General features: G+C 42.1%; 1 long non-coding RNA gene across 1 annotated transcript; it reads left to right on the plus strand.

Annotated features, from left to right (window-relative positions):
• Positions 1-5568: 5568 nt before the first annotated feature.
• On the plus strand, positions 5569-7194 carry LOC125391068 (uncharacterized). Its single transcript, XR_007228945.3, has 3 exons — positions 5569-5706; positions 6398-6568; positions 6937-7194. It is a non-coding gene; the product is annotated as an uncharacterized LOC125391068 (long non-coding RNA).
• The last annotated feature ends 548 nt before the right edge of the window (positions 7195-7742 follow it).

Consider the following 7742-nt stretch of genomic DNA (forward strand, 5'->3'; position numbering starts at 1 on the left):
TGGGTGGGGAGGTAGGGAGAATCTGAAAAGAGATGAGGAATCAGAATATATCATATGAGAAATAATTTATTTTCAATAAAAAATTTCATTGCATGTAATCATTATATATGATAGCGTGTTACATAAGGGCATTTTCATAGAAACCTATATTGTAAGTTGAGCATCATTCTCCCTGATACCTCTACCTACTTTCTCATCGTTCACTCCATACCTTCTACCCTCACCCCTTCCACTAGTCTCTCTGTTCCCTTTTACAGTTTAGTTTCAACTTTCATGTCATATATAATTAAGATTTTAAATATTTATATAAAATATAAAAAATATATATGAAATAAAACATGATATTTGTCTTGAGGAGACTGACTTAATTCATTTGCATTTATTTTCCTGCAAGAACCATTGCTTTGTTCTTTTCCTATTGCACATGCACCACACTTTTGATCTCGTCCTCTGTTGCTGGGCACATACAGAGGTTGGATCCATCACTTCATTCTTGTAAATGGTGCTGCAATATACTTTGATGTGCAGGTATATCTGTGCTGTGTTAACTTGGAGCCCTTTGAGTAAATGCTCAGGTGTAGTACAGCTGAGTCATACTGTAGATCTAGCTTTATTTTGTAAAAAGCCTTCATACTGATTTCCACAGTAGCTGGATTAGTGCACACTCCTACCAGCAGGGTATAAAGACTCCTTTTTGTTCATATACTGGATTCATTGTTATTTGTTTTCTTAATCACTGCCATTATGACTTGTGTGAGATTGACTCTCAATTTAATTTTGATGGTTTGTGAAATTAAACTTTTTTGTTGTTGCTGTTGCTTGTTTTGTTTTTGTTTGTTTTGTTTTGTTTTTCAAAGACAGAGTTTCTCTGTGTAACAGTCCTAGCTGTCCTGGAACTCGCTCTGTAGATCAGGCTGGCCTCAAACTCAGAAATCCACCTGCCTCTGCCTCCTGAGTGCTGGAGGCTAAACTTTTTAAATATTAATTGGCCATTTGTGTTTCTTCTTTTGATAATTTTTTTCATTTCATTATCTCATTTGTGGATTGGGCTACTTGGTTTCTTCTTTAGTTTCTTGAGTTTTTGAATATTGTGGAAATCAATCTTCTGTCAGATGGACAAGGTAACAAAGATCTCTCATTTCATTGGTTTCTCTTCGCTTGGTTAACTGTTGCCTTTGCTGGATAGAAGGTTTAATTGTTTGAGGTCCCATTTGTCGATTGTTGGCCCGAGTAGCTAAAGTTCTACTTAGAAAGTTCTTGCCTGTGCTTATTTCTTTGAAGTATTTCCCTCACTTTTTCCGTCTAAAAGATTCAAATGTTACATTAAGCTCTCTGATTCATTTGAAGTTGATTTTTATGCAGGATGTGAGTAACGGCTGGGTTAGTGTCAACTCGACACAAGCTGGAGTCATCAGAAAGGGCGGAGCCTCAGTTGAGGAAATGTCTCCATGAGATCCAGCTGTAAGGCATTTTCTCAGTGAGTGATCACTGCGGGAGGCCCAGTCCATGCTGGGTGGTATCATACCTGAGCTGATGGTTGTGGGTTCTATAAGAAAGCAGGCTGAGCAAGCCATGGACACAAGCCAGTAAGCAGCCCCGCTCCATGGCCTCTGCATCAGCTCCTGCCTCCAGGTTCCAAACCGGTTTGCATTTCTGTCTTGACTTCCTTTGGTGATGAACAACGATTTGAAGGTGAAATACAAATAAACCATTTCCTCCCAACTTGCTTTTTGATCACAGTGTTTTGTAGCAGTAGAAACCCTAAGACGAACAATGGAGATTTAGTTTCATTTGTCTATTATGCATGTGGGTATCCAGTTTCCCAGCACCATTTGTTGAAGAGGCTATCTTTTCTCCAGTGTATTTTTTGCCATCTTTGTTAAAGAATTAGATGGATAGAGCTGTGTGGGTCTATGTCTATTCTATTCTGTTGATTTATGTGTCAGGTTTGTGCCTCTATCATATTGGTTTTTCCCCTATGACTCTGTAGATCAACTTGAAATCAGATATGGTGATAGATACCTTAAGCATTATCTTTATTCTCAGGTTTGCTTTGTCTATCAAGGGTATTTTATTTCTATATGGGTTTTAAGATTTTCCCCCTATTTCTGTGAAGAATGGTATTGGGTTTTGACTGGGATTGAATTGACCCTATAGATTCTTTTGAGTTTAGTAAAGTCAGTCTCAAATATTAACCTTCCAACTCATGAAAGAGGACTTTCTATCTTCTAATGTCTTCCTCAATTCATTCTTCATGATTTTGAAGTTTTCATTGTAGAGGCCTTTCATCTTCTTGATTAGCTTTATTCAAGCATTAAAAATAGGTGAATAGAAGATACCTGTGGTAGTTTGAATTTAATTGGCCTCCAAAGGCTCATAGGGAGTGGCATTACTAGGAGGTGTGGAATTGTTGGAGTAGATGTAGCCTTGTTGGGGGAAGTGTGTCATTGTGGGGGCAAGCTTTGTGGTCTCCTAGACTCAAGCTACACCCATTGTGGACACAGACTCTTTCTGCTGCCTGCAGTTCAAGATGTAGAATTCTCAGCTCCTTCTCCAGCACCATGTTTGCCTGTGCATTGCCATGTCCCACCATGATGATAATAGACTAAACCTCTGAAACTGTAAGTGAGCCACCCCAATTAAATGCTTTCCTTTATAAGAGTTGCTGTGGTCATGGTGTCTCTTCACTGCAATAGAAACCCTAACTAAGACAATGCCATTTGTATGGCTAATTTCTGGCAGTGCCATCAATGATGACATCATTCAACTCCTCATATACAGTATATAAAACAGAAGGACTAAAGGGTGGTGTCTTCTGCATTCCTATTAACACATGTACAATGTCTTCTACATTCCTATTAACACATGTACAAAGTCTTAAGAATGCTATCCTGGAAGGTCAGCTATTCCTATCTCAGCAAAAATTGTAGCTTTTTTTCTAGTTTCTTGAACTCCAAAAATTAGAATCCAAACTCAAATTTCTTAAATTCATTCACTTTTCACTACACTACTGATTTTCAGTATCTTTTGTAAGAACTAAACTTCTGGCACCACGAAAGTGAAAAAGTCAGCGGGTGCAGGGCTCAAGCCTCCCCGTTTATGGAGTGGGTACTACACAGCCCATGATTCCCCCCTGGAGAGCAGGAGCTGATGCCTGGAAGGCAAAGATGGCGAGAGGAGGTTTTGAGTGTGATTATTTTACTGGACTTAACCTCTTGACCTTTAGCAAACCCCTTCTCCTGCCATTAACGAGAACTAGGTCGGGTTACCTTTCGCCGTGCGAGAGCTGGGGTCCAGGTGAGAGACTCATAGGGCAGATCTCACCCTGTACCATACACAGCACAACAAGGTTGTAGCTTGTGGGTAGGAAGTAAATGCTCTGTTACGCCAGAATGTTGACAGTGTGTTATATATAACTGCTGCAGCAAGAGACGATTAATGCAGCCTGCAAAGCATTGTGAGGGGACAGGTTGGAGACAACGTCGAGGGGCCTCTGGGTAATGCTTCGCTATATCTAAAAATAAAGTCACAGTACTCAAATAGCACCCCCATGACTAGAGTCTGATACCCTTTATGCCACATTTGATATCTAATTTTAATATTTAGCGGTAGTATTAAAACCCAGGCATTAATTACAGTCCTAGACAGGATCCAGTAATGGAGACACCCCTTGGGAATAAGATTGAGATTTGGAATGTAGCACGTGCTGGAACTTTTTATGTTCTAGAGAAATATATTTTAGGTCAGAAAGAATACACTCTGAAGAATACACGCGTTTTAGTGAAGCACTCATAATCGTGCCTTTATGATAAAACCTCGAAGGCAATGACTAAGGCCAAAGGTCAGTTTCCATGCCTACAGGACGAAATTGAGAAGGTACCCGTTCATCTTTAGAACAGTAAGATTGCACCTGTTTAGGTAAATACAAATAAGGTTACCACTACTTCTAGCAAAAGTGTTTGACTCGGCCAGTAATAGCTTAATTAACAGGAGCACTGGTATTTCTTTCACTTGGACACAATTTCATGCTAAGAAATATTTGATACAGTAAAATATCAAGGCAGCACAATGGTTCAGACTTGTCTCTGGAGTCGTCTGAATGATCTGTGCTCCGCGACTGCAGCCGCTGGAACAGGTTTAACTTGTTTGTCGGAGGCAGTTTTGGAAGAAGACGGTTATTTTTCACTGTTCCTGGCATTAAGTGGGGACAATCGTGCCACCTCTCTACTTTACAAAACTCCCAGGAAGGAACAGTCAATTTGATGCTCATGTGAAATGCAATTACTCACTTCTCTTCCTTTACAGCATGCGTTCAGAGACAGGAGGCCAGGCCAGGAAGCACACAGTATACCGCCTGTCACTAATAGCAAGCATGTGCTCTTGAAAGCATTCCTTAATAACACTCACCCAGAAATATCGTCAATGATTCTTTGACTACTTCATGAATATTATTCCACCTCAGAAAGGATTGCTATAGCAAAAATAATAGGAATTTATTGAATAATGAATTCACGATTTCAATTACAAGTAAGTGATAGACAGCATGTACAGAGCTTCCATCTCTGCCCATGGTCCCCAAGTAGTCCCACTGGTAGGGTCATGGTTACTCATGTGAAGGGGATTTTAAATGAAGCAATCCTTCATCTTGTTCCTAGGAAAACAACTCTTATCCTTCAAGGTTCATCACAAGGCTGACAACTGAATGAAATTTTCTAGATGCATCCCACACATGTGGGATTCCTCCCTCCTTTCAACCTAGTTCATGTCCCGATCACCTCATAAGGCAAACAGCGCTAACAATCACTCTGAATTATTAGTGAGAATTTCCACCCTGCTTTAAGTTGCGCAGTGGTCCAGTCGGCATCTCATTTCTTCTCTGCAGCACGCTGCAGAGTCTATATCATCTCCACAATACACACAGAAACCAAGCACAGATCCGAAAGATAGCTCTAACTCCCAAAGCGATGGTCTTAGCAACACAAGTTCAATATTTGATTTTCCTTCGCTTAGAGCATGAGATTTGGCCCCCGACTCATTTGGCAAGATTTTTTGTTTTGTTTTTCCAGTTTTTTGAGACAGGGTTTCTCCATAGCTTTGGAGCCTGTGTTGGAATTTGCTCTGTAGACCAGGCTGGCCTTGAACTCACAGAGATCTGCCTGTTTCTGCCCCTTCCCACAAGCACTGGGATTAAAGGTGTGGGCCTCCGCTGCCTAACTTGGCAAGTTTTTGAGAGTAAGTACCATTATGGAAAGATGTCCATATCCCCTACCGCAGGGTTCTGAATAGTAAATAGTCAACAGGCACTGTATTTCCTGCGGTCCAGAAGTGTGCCCCGTTTCTAAAACTAAGGGCCCTTTAAACTGAAACATTTGTCAAAATGATGTCTTGATTCACATGGTAGCATTTTCTTCTTTTTTCTCAAGAGGGTTATTAATCCCCAGGTGTTTCTGAAAGAATTCCATCTTAAAACCAAAGTCATTACAGAGACGCCCAAGTGCAATTCAATCTAAGCTTCTCCGAGAAGAGCTTACCGTAAAGGCAGATTCCTTATTGTTTTCCCACTTCTTAGTCACAGAGAAATTCAGAGGGGAATACTGAAAGGAAGGAACCCCAGAGAAGAAGTCGTGAGAACCGTGGTGTCCAGTGAGCCAAGATCTCTGGCTGGGCACTGTTGGATGAATACAGAGTTGTGATCCGAACACTGAGGTGAGATGGAAGTGGAGCCCCAGGCTGGCTCGGGTAGTCTGTTTTCTCAACTGTAGCTTGAGGGAAGTCCTAGAAGCCTGGTAGAGAGATGAAGGAGGAAGAGATTAAAGTGCTCCTGCATCTGACTTGTCTTGTTTGGGGAACTGATATTGCGGTTTGAAAGGAACCATAGTAGACAATTCTTTCCATGAGGATGGCTTACACAAGGGGGCAGAACTGAAAGGAGCTGTTCCCTTGAGAGGGGTTGAGAAGAAGGGAGGGAGATGTGTGTGTGTGTGTGTGTGTGTGTGTGTGTGTGTGTGTGTGTGTGTGTACTTCCTTGAAAAAAAGAGACAATAGAGACTGTGGTTGAAATTAGCCAAAAGGGATACCTGAAGGAGCGGCTTCCCTGAAATACCAGCCTCGAAGGAGGCTCAGGGCATGGGGGGAGGTACCCCAGCGAAGGATGCCTTTTCCACCAAACTGAAGGGAAGAGAGGTGTAGGCACACATGCAGTGCGTTCAGAAGTGTGCATTGGGGCCGAGAGAGGATGCTGCGTGACCCTTAAGTTCTTCGCTAAGGATGAGGATGTAACAGGTAGGAGAGCAGCTGCCCAGGCTGCAGAGACACTGGAGATCTGCCCTATGCTTGTGCAGCTCTGCAGGATTCCCGAGATGGGAGAATTTATAAGTAACAGAGATATTTCTCCTAGGTCTAGAGGCTGAGGACTCTCCGATCAAGATAGCGTCAGGTTTGGTGCCTGGCAAGTGCTACTTTCCGCTTCCTGTCGCTCTGTTCTCCAATGAGATCAGAGTCCTCACATGGTGGACAAGCCGAAAAGGAACCAAAGGAAGAGAGAAGTTCCCTCCAGCCCCTTTGCAAGGTGCAGATTCACCGTGAAGTACTTAATTTCTTCCCCATCCGTGCCCTCTTGATAGGAGTACAGTGGGTGAATCCGGTTTCACACGTGAATTTTTGGGGAACCTTCAGACCACAGTAGAGACCACTCGCAATAGGAGTGGTTTGTGCAGTACCCTGGGTTCCTTTTATGGAGCTAACTATTGGGGTAAATAAGGAGGAGAAAGGGGAAGATAATTCTATGGATATAAGAAGAAGGGAATTTAAAAAAAATTATTCTATTTATTTATTATTTTTAGAGAAAATGGATTTGGTGGAGGAGTTAGGCTGATGGGAATTCCAGTTGGGAAGAATGTAGGTTTTCATGGTGTGTGTCACTTGTTTTGGTTTAAGGTGTTCCCAAAAGGCCACCACAACCCTGTTTCAAATGGAATGTCACAGATGGACTACAGAGCCGAATAGAACTTTCTCCCCATCCTTAAAAAGCGTTGGAGCTCTTTTTCTGAAGTATTCTACTCCAGGGGCATTTATCCCCTACTGACGCCCTAGCAGAAAGTATCTATCTCTTGGTGATAATCTGAACATGGTATTCTGTGACCATCGCTATTTTCACCTTTTAAAGCTAATAATTTTAAAGCGTTTTAACTCAAATATTTGATTGGCTTCAGTATGTTTTATTGCAGCGCGGATGACATCATTTCTTAACAATGCCATTAACACTGGTAAACATGAATCCCAGGGATGAAGAGATGGATCCGTGCTAAGAGCACCAACATGCTGGCATTAAGACCCCAGTTCAAATCTCTGTCACCTGTGTTCCACACAATAAGAGCTAAAAGAGCTGAGTATGGCTGTGCACACATAAACCCCCAGCCCTGGAGGGTCAGCGACAAGTGGTATCTCTGAGAGACCCTGTCTCAGGAGAAAAGGGCAGCCTCTGGCCTCCATGTGCAACTGTACCTTCAGCCGCAAACCCCAGCACACAAACACAGTGAAGTCTGTTGGCGTATGTAATGCTACATCACTGTTGAGGAAATACTGGTTTGGTGAGGACCTAAGGTGGGTCTCACATGCTGACCAACATCTTTTGGGGTTCTACAGGCATTCTTACATTTAAACTAAGCATAAGTAGTTTTGTTTGGGAAAAGGTCTGGATTACAATGCACTTCCCAGGAGAATGTTGAATTTTCGTAACATGT

The sequence above is a fragment of the Myodes glareolus genome, chromosome 16 (assembly GCF_982192425.1).
Source record: "Myodes glareolus chromosome 16, mMyoGla1.1, whole genome shotgun sequence".
NCBI classification, from domain to species: Eukaryota; Metazoa; Chordata; class Mammalia; order Rodentia; family Cricetidae; genus Myodes; species Myodes glareolus.